Source organism: Solanum lycopersicum, chromosome 9, assembly GCF_036512215.1.
Source record: "Solanum lycopersicum chromosome 9, SLM_r2.1".
Lineage (NCBI taxonomy): Eukaryota > Viridiplantae > Streptophyta > Magnoliopsida > Solanales > Solanaceae > Solanum > Solanum lycopersicum.
In genome coordinates this window covers 51,574,568-51,586,954 of record NC_090808.1, presented here as the reverse complement: position 1 = coordinate 51,586,954, position 12,387 = coordinate 51,574,568, and the positions used below count along the sequence as shown (strand labels likewise).

Genomic DNA, 12,387 nt, shown 5'->3' with positions numbered 1-12,387 from the left:
TTCTTACATAATTTACCTTCGTTTACCAAACACTAACATATATTCAAAATATAATAAATACTAATATGATACATAATTCACATACAATTGATACACAATTATTTAAAAAAATACATCATGTCATGCACATAAGTTGTTATTCACAACAAACTTTGTACTTTAAAAACATAACAAATTGGAATCTTCAATTTTATTATAACTTAAACATCTATATAGTTACGTGCTTTTTTTTAAAATATGGTTTATACTAAAACCCTGTTTCATACAAAATATGTAATATTATGCATATTGATTAAAAACAACAAAACACAAACCAACAAAATGTAACAAATACCAACCTCATGAATTTCACCTTCCACCATGTTTAATTAATATATATAAAATGTTCTCCATCACAGCAAATCACGTTTTTTCAACAGCAAAATATATTCAATCAATACAAAAAAAAATGAAATGAAATCTGATGAAAAAATTGAGAGAAACGCGAGAAAAAAAATAGATTTTACAATGATATCAATTTATTAGAGCGTTTTAAGGAAATAAATCACAACTTAATTTGATTTTCAACTAATTTGAATGTTTTAAGGTAACTAGATATAATCAGATTTTTTTTAAATTTTCTTAAAATGTGTTAATCAATTATCTTTCTATTAAATGTATTTAATTTAAATAAAAAAAGATGTTATTTTCCAATTCAAAATTGGTCCTTTTTTATTAATTATTTTAAGTTATTTAAAATTTAAATTTTATTTCTAATAATAATCTATAACTTGCTATATTAAATGTTATACATTGGAAGACAAACTCTAATGCTATAGATTGAGAATATTATTATAAAACATGCTATATACCTATTTTTTACTAAATAAATAAGCAAAATAAAGGAAGAAATATTGAACTTGGGCCATTTGCCCAAATTCCAAATCTGATCGGCCCAAATCCTGTTCTAATACTTAAATTAGGCCCAAAGCATGAGTTTGGCATATTTAAATCAAAATCCAGCTGCTGGACTTTCCTTAAGGCCTTGGCCCCTTTTTGCTTTAGAGAATTTGAGTATACATTCAGCGTATACCATTGTATAAACGTTCATACAACATCTGAAACCCATATATGTTAATACACAACCTATATTAGGACCCCCCAACACTGACATCTCGTAGTTTCATCCTTGTACTCCTGTATTACGAATTTGGGCCTAGTATATGATGTACATAAGTGTTGTATATCAGTGTATATTTCTGCATATAGCAGGTATACAACCTGTTTTTGGGCTTTTGGAGGTTGTGTTTCAGCTTTCCGTTCTATGTTTCAGCTTCCAATGATCCAAATAGAACAGAGGCTAATTCGAAACAACTCGATGATATGCAAGGATGGAGTCCAAAATAGACTCGGATTGATAACATGCAACAAAATGATAATAACAATTTGCGTCCAAAAATAATTGGGCAACAATAATACCAAAGACAAATCATAGCAACTTTTAAACTAATATATGGCAAGTGGCTAGATTGAATTTAAACAATGTAGATCTAAATAAGGAGTACAAATTACAAAGACTCAAGCCATGCTGATGATAAAAACAAATGGATATTTAAACTATTGTTAGCACTTAATGTCCATAACAATACATATACTGTCCAATCCATTTAACAAAGACATAATATATATATATATATATATTAGACTCTAAACTTGACTTCAAATTTTAACTTTAACCTCCAACTTTCATAATGCACAAATAAGCACTTTAACTATCCAACTTTAAAATAAATAAACACATGAATCCTACATGGCACAGTACACGTAGGACACCTCGTAGGACAAAAAATGACATGTGTGTCTATTTGTTCAACTTTATACAAGTTTAAGTGTCTACTTGTGCACACCCAAAGTTGAAGGGCATAAATGTGAGGCGAAACCAAGGTAAAAGGGCATGTTTACGTACTATGCCTTTAACAAATAAATACATGCTACCAAATGTAGTTGTTTCGTACAAAAATGAATGACACATGAATTAATAATACATGGATTAGTAATGCAGAAATTAGCTGTACAGGGATTAATATTGCAGAGTTTACTTTTATCAAGTGTTTGGTTCATTGTTTCCAATCCCAACTTGTGTTTGTATTCGAATTCTTTAAATGTCTCCTTTTCAATTATACCCTTAAATTATTATGTAATTTAGTCAAGGTATATAATTGTTGAAATTTTTTCTTTTTATGACATTTTAACTAGCAATGAGAAAAATAATTTTATTGCCAGGTTTCCAATTTTCTACTTGAATTATTTGAGGATAAATAATTTTCATCTTAATAAATTGATCACTCATAAAATGCCATTTTTAAATTTAAAAAAGACAAATTAACTACTTTTAAAATTATAAAGACGTCAACAATGATAAAATTAAATATACCATCTACATTTACACATAAAAATTGCAAGTTATAGTTTTAACATGTATGTAATTTTTTAAATGGCCTAAGTCATCTCCAGCCACTCAAAGTTGTCCGCATAATTCATTTAGACACCTCAACTAATCCTTGTGCCAATTGAACACTTTATTTGTTCAAAAGTCATTCCTATTAGACACAAAATGCTGACATGACAAAAAACGTGTAATTCCATTCTTTGAGCGCGTTAATTTATTAAAAATAATATTTTTTTTAATTTATACCCCTAAGTTAATTTTTTTAAAAAATAATTAACAAAAAAAAAAGATCTGTTCTTCTTCTTCCCTATTTCTATCAACCCCAACCCAACACAACCCCCATACCCATGCTCCAATGGTTATCTTCTTCCCCATCATTCTAATGATTTCAAAATTCTTAGCATCAGTGGTTATCTTCTTCCCCCACCATTCTAATGGTTTCAAAATTCTTAGTATTTTGTTTCATTCTTCTTTTTTTTTTTTCATTTTTTGTAAAAAAAATCTGCTAATTTAATATGTGAAGAAGAAAAATTCGAACATTGGAGTTAAAAATTGATCGATATTCGTCTATCTCTATTTCGATCACTCCGATTGAACAAACATTGCCACTCATTAATTTATTAAAGATGATATTAAAAAATTCAACATACTTTCAATTTTTCTTGGTCATGAATCTTAAAAACAATTTATTGACGTTTATTTATTTTCACAAAAATCTCAAAACAAATGGAGAATAACAGATGATAGGAGATTAAATTTGAAAGGGAGATTTTTATTTTTGTTATGGTGGCTGCCGGGGTTACTGGGTAGAAGAATGGATAAAGGAAGAAGAAAGGTCAAAGGGTTAGGTGGGGGTGGGAGAGATTTTCTTTTGTTAATATTTTTGTGATTAATAAATAAAGGAAAACTATTTTTCATTTTTTTAAATTAAAAAATTATATTTTATTGCTAGATTGGGTCCATGTGCCAAGTGTCATAATTTTATTTGTCATTTTTTTAAGTCAAAGCGCGTAAACTACACACAAAATATTTTTTAAAAAAAGTTTTCGTTTTATGTTCAATAGATACATATTCTTTAATATTAAAGTGTCTAATAGGTAATAGTCTTAGTTGAGGTGTCTAAGTGAATCATGCGAACAACTTTAAGGGGCCGCATATGACTTAAGCCTTTTTAAATTGTTCAAAGTACGAATAGCTACTGATATATTTGTCTCTTAATTAGTAAATGTTAAATAACTCAAATTTTAAATATCTATTGATTTGAATTAGCTATATTTAGTAACAAATAACTCTCTCTAAATAATTCAAAAGCTAATTTATTTAACTTAATTTACTAGTACAAATATAAAACATAAAATCAAGAAAATGAAAAAAAATTAAAAAGATTTGTGGGATAATTGTCTTTATGTGACTTATCACATGGTATTATACCCTATGTATTACTAATACCTCCAAATGGAAGGTATTAGTTATACATCCTATAATATCATGTAGGATATATGTTGGAATGTATACATTCACAAGTTTCGATGGGACCAGGTCCTCAAGACAGTTATAATAACGGACAGTAAAATAAGTGTCGAAAGTAAAGATTGCACAAACAAATTTACGTGGAAACCTCCTTACTCTAGGGAGTAATACCACGACCTATCTCAATAGAGCTTTTCAAACTGCTTTTGTTAATCTTATCAAAGCAAAAACAAAATACAGTTTACAAACTGAGATTAGCCTGCTAATCTCCACCCTAAGCAATAGTACCTATTACTTAGATGAGTCAAAGCAGATAAAACACTGCCCACTATACAAATTTTAACTTGATTAATAAGTAGATACATCACTCTCCACTATACAAATTCTAACTTGATTAATATATTTTGTTAGTAACAACCTCAACTACCCTTAACCTGGTTCTTAGAACGATTCACCCAAAATATTAAACGTTTTTATCACAAGCGAAATGATTCCTACAATATAAGCTTATTACAAACATTAAGAACAAAAACATGTATATAAATCACTCTTTCAATTGATCAGGTCCTTGTTGTATGTTTTCTTGTGCTTGAGTTCTTCCTTAAAGATGACTTTGTCTTTTTAAATTTGTGAATTTAATTTTCCAAATCTTGAGTTGTGTTTTGTTGGAAGAGACTACGTAAAATCAACACAACTCTTTGGGACCGCTCATTGGCTGAGAGTCTGTTGCTTAGAAAAACTGTGCACCTATCATATCAGAGGTGGCAACTTTTCTGTCAGCTGTCTTGTCACCTTTTCATATCGCAGTCTTGTAAGGACCAGGTTCCCTGCAAATTTCTTTGTGAGTTCTTGAAAGGCTTGTTGGCTAACTTTCTTCTTTGGATGAATGAATTTAATATGGTGTTGTCACGTAGAAAATATCAAACATAAAGAGTTATTACCCGTTGAGCAAACACCCTCGTCCATTCTGATTGGTGTAGTACGATGACACTTCACCAACCTCTTTACAGTCGTACCCCATTATGGATCTGAATGAGAGAACTCTGCATGGGATCGGATTCCTGCATGTGTGAAACACTAAAGCATACTATCTCCTACGCTCTTTCTATTGGTGTAGGACACTGCACTTTTCACCTATCACCTGACATGACAACTTTGCAGTTGTACCCCATTTGTATCTAGACGAGTGTACTCTGCTAGGGACCAGGTCCCTGCATTTGTGTGAGGATCATCAAAACATCTAAAATATAACAATGCAAAACTAATTCGTGGATTAGTTATACATAAGCTCAAATTTCTACAAACATAATATTAAACTATACCATATATAATATATGGATCATTTCTTTTGATGCAACCTACCAAAACGACCCTTAACAGTTAAAGCTAAGAAACTTAGGACAACTTTAGTTGATGTTAAATGCAAAAACACTATAACATGTCCCTAAGGAACGAATTCAAATCACTTAATATGCTAACACAAACATTAAATGAGCAAGCATACACACACACAAATAGACCCAGGGAATTAAGAGGCAAATAACCATGTCAACAATCCATGCTAAGCTAAAAAAAAGGAAGAAGAAAAAAGGATCATAGGCATCATAAGAAAATATTATCAAGATGTAACTATGTTTTGAAATAGGGATGAGCATTAAACAAGGGAAGAAATCAATTTTTTCACGGAGCATTGAGCCTAAATAATTACAACCTACATCTTACCCGACAAATAGAGAATTAGGAGTATGAGAAAAAATCGATATATTAACCATGGAAGCAAGTCATCAAACCAATTTTTAACATCAGAAAACAAATATGACTTTAACACTTAAAAGAAATTAATATTGGTATTTAGTTCATGTTTAAGCACAGAAAGACATAAACACAATAAAAGTCGAGAAGAAGGAGATGAACTGAAACACGATAAGGATGAGGTTGTTACCTTCTTTTGGAAAGTGAACGGGAGAACGAGCTAGCACGATAACGATTCTTTCACCAAAATGAGACTGCAAAAATAGAGAAAAGTGTCGAGTTCCAAAACAAAATCGAAACTTAAGTATGCTCTATATCACTTGTCTGTTTTGGTTCTATTTTCTACCTCAAAACCTTTGTATTTTCTTAGTAGTATTGTAGCTAATTTCTGAATATGACTAAAATTTCTAACCCTTCTCTCAGTGAAAAATGACCAACCTCACAATGAATGGAAAAAAAGAGTATTTATAGGGAATTTCTAGGGTTCAAAAAGGGGGGGGAAATCGAGAGGGGCATTGGAGTGAATTCATAATTTGAATTCCTTCCGGAGATAAGGTAGTCGTAGGACTTTTGTAAGAAATTGTACAATTTCCTCAACGGAAACAAGAGAAGAGTCACTTGATTTCAGGCAACCTACAAGATTAAGACACCTGGAAGATTCTTCGTACGGAGGATAAGGACGATGGGAGAAGGATGCAGTTGGATCGATGGACTTAGTTCACGATTTTTCTAGAGTTCTCTGCGTTGCTGGACGCGAGAGAAGAAGCAGCAGGGGCCGGTTCTTTGGTGTTGTTTGGAATTGTTGTTGCATATGTTGTTGTATGTTTGGAACGGATTTGCTGATAAGAGTTGGGCTTGAGTTATTTGATAGAAGATTGGGCTGAAGGGAAGAGTAAAAGGGAAGCTTACATAAATATACTATAGTACAAAAATATTATTCGTTTATAGCAATAATATTTTTTTCACTTCATCACTTTTAATCATTTATAAAAACCAATAAAATCAGATAAGCTTACTGTTTGAAATCTCGATTCAAACATTGAAATTCTTGGATAGTCACAAATACAAGTTTAATTCATATTACAAAGAACAATTTATTATTCACATAAAATACAGATTTTAATGATATCACACATTTTAATACATTTATAATACAATGTGTCAAATTTTTTACCAAACAAACATGATATATTTTTAAACAGTTATAATTCATATATATTGTATACATAATTCACTTTTAATACATATTGTAAATTTAACATAGTATTGCTATAAATGATAATAAATAAAAGGTATCGCTAAAATGAGTAATTATTTATTAAAATGTATCTATTTATGTAATTTTTCCTTAGAGTAAAAATGTTGACTATGTTTGTAATAAAAGACTAGGTATTGAATTGAGGATTTGACCAAATAGATTGAAACTATGGCCATTTGAACTCACGAATTTAGCTAAATTGAGCTTAATTGGTGGATCCAGCTAGAATCCTAAATAAGACAAATTAACATAAATTAATTAATGAGCTTCTTAATCTTAACAAAATAAAATATGAACTTACTGTAAATTAATGATTCAAAATTATAACCATAATTTAAACTAAGCTGACAAATAACATACTTACTAAAGTTACAATCTTTTGAGATAAGTTTTGAATGTTTATAAAATAATAAAATTATATACAAAATTATATAAAACATATATGTTGCCTAACATATTATAAAAATTGACAAAACTATTTAAAGTAACTTGCAAACTTTATATTTGTTTCTTAAAATTTTGTAAAACTAATTATTATAAATCGTTTAAAATTGAAAAATTTCGAAATGATTAATTTATATTGTGGTGGTCCACAATTGGATGTCAACAATCCATCCCGCGAAAGCTGAGAGTCAACCTGTCGGAACTTCTCAAACACAACCCGCTTCGCGATCACGATGACCAAACAACCTAGTCTTCGTGAACACCGAACTGAACATCACTGGTTACCTTAAACTGAGGCACGCAAACACAAAAAAGCATAATTGTTGCATCAACTGACGCAACAAGGCTCAAAACCCTTACCGGGTGCTCAAGATTCATTCGGAATCCTGTACACATAAATTAAATATGTTATCCGACCAAATTCGGCATCCAAGACTCTCATAAGTCTTACTATTCCAAGATTTTTTGATGATATCCTCACAAATACAGGGATCCGATCTTCAGCAGAGTATGCTCGTCCAGGTCTATATGCTTAACAGTTAGAAAGCTATCGTGTAAGAGGTTAGTGAGGTCGCTAGTCTACCACACCAATCAGAATGGACGAGGTTATTTTGTCTAACGGTCAATAACTCTTTTTGGTTGATATATTCAACATGAAAAACAACAAATCACTCATTCATTCAAAGAGAGGATATTCAAGCTTCAATAAAACAGAAAGGGACCTTATAGACTAACAAGTTTCTTCTTGAACCTGTTGTTCATTTTGATTGCTTGTATTTGTGCTTATATTGTAGGATTCGTTTCATACGTGATAGAAAAGTTTCAATCCTTGGTTGAATTTCTATAAGAGCTTAGTTGAGAGGAACTTTAATTTGTGTCTTAATGTTAAAAGTCTATATTAATCAGTTGTGTTAGTATAGTGCGCAATAGAGACATTGCTTTGACTAGTGTAAATAATTTTTTTATTGCTTAGAATAGCGATTAGAAGGTTAATCTCATATGTGTTGTAAATTGTGTTTTACTTTTGTTGAGAAGATAAGTAAAAATAATTTAAAAATCTTGTGAGATAGGTCATGGTTTTACTTGACTAAGGAGGTTTCCACGTAAAGTTGTGTGTGCTGTCTTTACTTTCAGTATCCTTTTTTTTAATCTTAAATGTGTTAAGGACATGGTCCTGTCATACCTAGTGGACACATACATTCCAACGGACTCAACTAAGATGTCAAAACTTCTAATCGAGACCGTCTCAATAAAAAATGGGTCCCACATTCGAATTTGATTTAAGTCAACTTCCACAATTGAGCTCAAAATGAGTGTGAAAGCCTCAAGATCCGCATAAAGATCCTTCAAGACCAAACTCGATGATTAAGAGCTAACATAACCGTCATAAATGCATTATAGACCGTCAACCTTAAGTTTTAACGGAAGTTAACCATTCAAGTTTCAAAAACTTCAAAACATAAAAACTTGCACTAAACCCAAACGAACAACCATGTCATGACCCAAGAGTATACCCTAGAAGATATGGTATTCTCAAATCGTGGAACGATGTACTTGACCTCTCGGAGGTCTTGTACAAGACCTTTGTCATCATTCATTGCATAGATGTATGAAAAGTTTTGCGGAATTAAAACTTTTCATACGAAATAATAATACTTCAAAATATATTTTTTATAGAAAACAGTATGAAAGAGTAAGTCTCAAAGTCGCCATCTTAGACACACGAATATCTTAGATCACGGTCCATACATCAACAAAATAGAAATACCTAAGTCTATTACAATGTCATTAACAAGAAAATCTAAACATATTTATGTCCTCGAATCAATTTAGGACACATCACAATGTTGCTTGAATGAATGCTAATATCCAAGCTTCACTTCAATAACTCCTCTTAAATTCCATCTATACCTCTAGAGATAAGATAAAATATATGGTTAGTACATTAGAATGCACTAAGTATGATGACATGCAATAAAATCATGCTAAAAAGACATTTGTATAAAACATGCTCTTTTTGGAGAAACTTCATAACACAAGTATAAGAAATCACATTCAACACCAACTTCACATATAACTCATATATTATACTAAAGCATAAACATCACTTCAAAAGATATAAGCATAAGACCCTCATACCAAAGGTCATCCTAAGGCTCACTTGAGTGAGACATGAAGAGGCGGCCATACAACCCCTTCTCGCCCACCTAAGAGCTTCATACGTGGGATTTTTTTGGCAAAGGAAAGTCAAGAGAAAGGGTGGTAGCTATTCTAGCAAGTCTTCTGTGGAGGAGTAGTAGCGTTGACAAAGAAGAAGGAGCCGGTTAAAAGAAAGCGAATCTTTCCTCAAGGTTTCCTAAGATAAGATTATTCACTTTATTCATTTAAAGCCCCTACGTGAAGTTACTCTAGACTCACCTAAGTAAAACATGAAGAGACCGTTCATACACCCTCTCTAAACCTACCTAAGCAATCCTTAAAGTTAATCAAGATAAGTATACCTTTTCCTTCACATGCATTTTACTTAAGTCACTATGTTCATTAAACCATTTAAGAGACATTCAACAATTAAGGACTTTCACATAATGGTCTTGGAAAATATCAGGGAACCTACACACTAGCATCTTCAAATCCTACTCATGAAATTTCTAGATAGCATCCCATTTCACTACCTAAACTTTGTAGAACCTATCAAATAGTAGAATGTATCCCACATGATGAGAATAGGAAATAGACCATACTATCTAGGCATGGAATCCAGAGTCAATCCTACTCCGATAGAGGGTGTTCTGCTTGCCAAGGGTAGAAGTAGGACATTCTATGTAGGCACATGGTTAAGGAATATCAAGGGTTTCTTTGTACTCTAATCTCATCTTAAATAGAGCCACTCCCCAAGCATACTCACTCGGTGCCAGACTTTGTTCTCATAGAGTAATTCAATCAAAGGGCATATGAAGAGGTATTATATAGAAGTCATAACCAATTTATAATACACCTTACCAACGGGGGTCCACTAGGGCTGACACACAATGGTTAAATAGGATATAGGTTGAAGGTTCCACATAATTTACCCTCTTAACTATGTTCAAGTCATAACCTTTTATCTAGGTTGAAGGTTCCACATAATTGGCCCTCTTAACTATGTTCAAGATTATATTTCAATCATACATACACATTCATGACAAAGGTATTTTAGCCTATTAAGTAAAGAGTCATATTCACATTCTACATGTATCAAGTAGAGGGACATATGTCTACCAAGACAAGACACACATATCATCATCTTCTCACATGTACAATATCATTCAAGTAACATATAGGGACAACCAAGTATACTGCAAGTCACCCTACACACTCCTATAGAATCATCAGCATAACTCATCATAATGTTCATACAGTCAACTAGGAAGATTCATACTTCAACATCAAGCAACACATATTAAAGCATCACCATAGCCTACTATAGACACCTAGCATCAACTAGAATAACACATGCCTTGACTTCACATAGACACATAAGTCATATGGACCTTCACAATGATCAAATATCAAAGTTATAGCATGATAATATCCTAATTTATAAAGTAATGCCGACAAGGCCACATTTTTCACAAATATATCACATAAGCACCACCACCATAAGTGGACAACACCAAACATCATAATTGAAATAACTATCTACAAAACATAGAGAAGGTTAGGTCAACATGCCACAATTCCAACCACAAAACCTCCAATCCATAGCCAATTCAACCAATTCAATCCACAAAGGCTCTTACCAATAATCATAATCACCACCTCAACCCAATAATCACAATATACAATGATCCAAGATAATACAATATAAAATTCATCAATTTAGGACAACCTACATACAATTCTAATATGCTTTTTTCGTAATTTAATAATCCAACTCAAACTATAGAAGAAATCAATATAATTGAGACATGATCAAAACACCCATAATATAACCAAAATAAAGAAAGCATGATTTGTATGGGTTCATGGAGTTTTTGTTCTAAAATGATCAAATTAACATCAATTCAGTCATAATTCATTGAATTCAAAATGTTTTATGCAAGAACCCATGGCTAGATAATAGAATAGGAGAATTCATGTTTTTGATCATTTTTGAAAATCATTGAAATTGACTCCTTGAATGGAAGAGTATTCAAGGATGAAACACCATACCTTAATTTTGAAGAAAAGCCCACGAAATTGATGGAGAAAAACTTGAAAAAACTGTCTTCTTCCTTGGAGCTTTAAAGCTTCATCAATGGAGGTTTTGGAGAGAAGGAATGGAGAGGTTTTGTTTTGGAGTTGAGGGTTTTGATTTGAATGGTGAATTGGGTTTGAAAGGCTCAATAACCGTCTATAAATAGTCTCCAAAATACCCAAAAGATCCCTGGACTTTTAGGACCTTTTAACCAAGTCAAACTCAATTAATTTTTTGGAACTTTCATCGGGGAACAAGTCTGTGATGCGGATCTTCTCCCACATGATTTTTGAATTAATTTTTGATACAATAGAGTCCATGATGTGGCCCGCGACGGGGACCAAAATTTTTCCCTTCATGAACTAAGTTCGCGACGCGGACTTGTTCCACCGTAAATCATCTGCCCAAGGTTGTGTCCTCCTCAAGGACCCTTATGGCGATCCTTGGGGAGTCGTTCCCAAACATTTCAACCCTGAACACTCTCGTGTAGATGTTAGGAACCTCACCCATCAATTTGAACTCCAAACACCACATAAAACACACAAAGGCACACTAGAACACACAAGCACATTTCAAGGAAAAACTTCCAAACGTCTGGGTCGCTTGACCTTCAAACACTTCCAAACTTTAAACACTGCCTCAAAACACTATTATAGAAAATTTTAAGACTCCATAACCTCATGACACACGTGCTAGGATCTAGCTTCACCTAGTTTGTATTAGAGGTGTTACAGACCAGACGAACAAACTATATGTCCCAACAAATTATAAATACTGGGGTTTCCATATGAAATCTCTAAACACCAAAAAGATTAAAAG

At 32.1% G+C, this 12,387-nt stretch overlaps 1 long non-coding RNA gene across 1 annotated transcript; it reads right to left on the bottom strand.

The window, feature by feature from the left end:
* Positions 1-4,090: 4,090 nt before the first annotated feature.
* Positions 4,091-6,533, bottom strand: LOC101251615 (uncharacterized). The gene is made up of 3 exons (XR_183114.5): positions 5,841-6,533; positions 4,840-5,109; positions 4,091-4,725 (listed from the first exon to the last, which is right to left on the bottom strand). It is a non-coding gene; the product is annotated as an uncharacterized lncRNA (long non-coding RNA).
* Between the last annotated feature and the right edge of the window lie 5,854 nt (positions 6,534-12,387).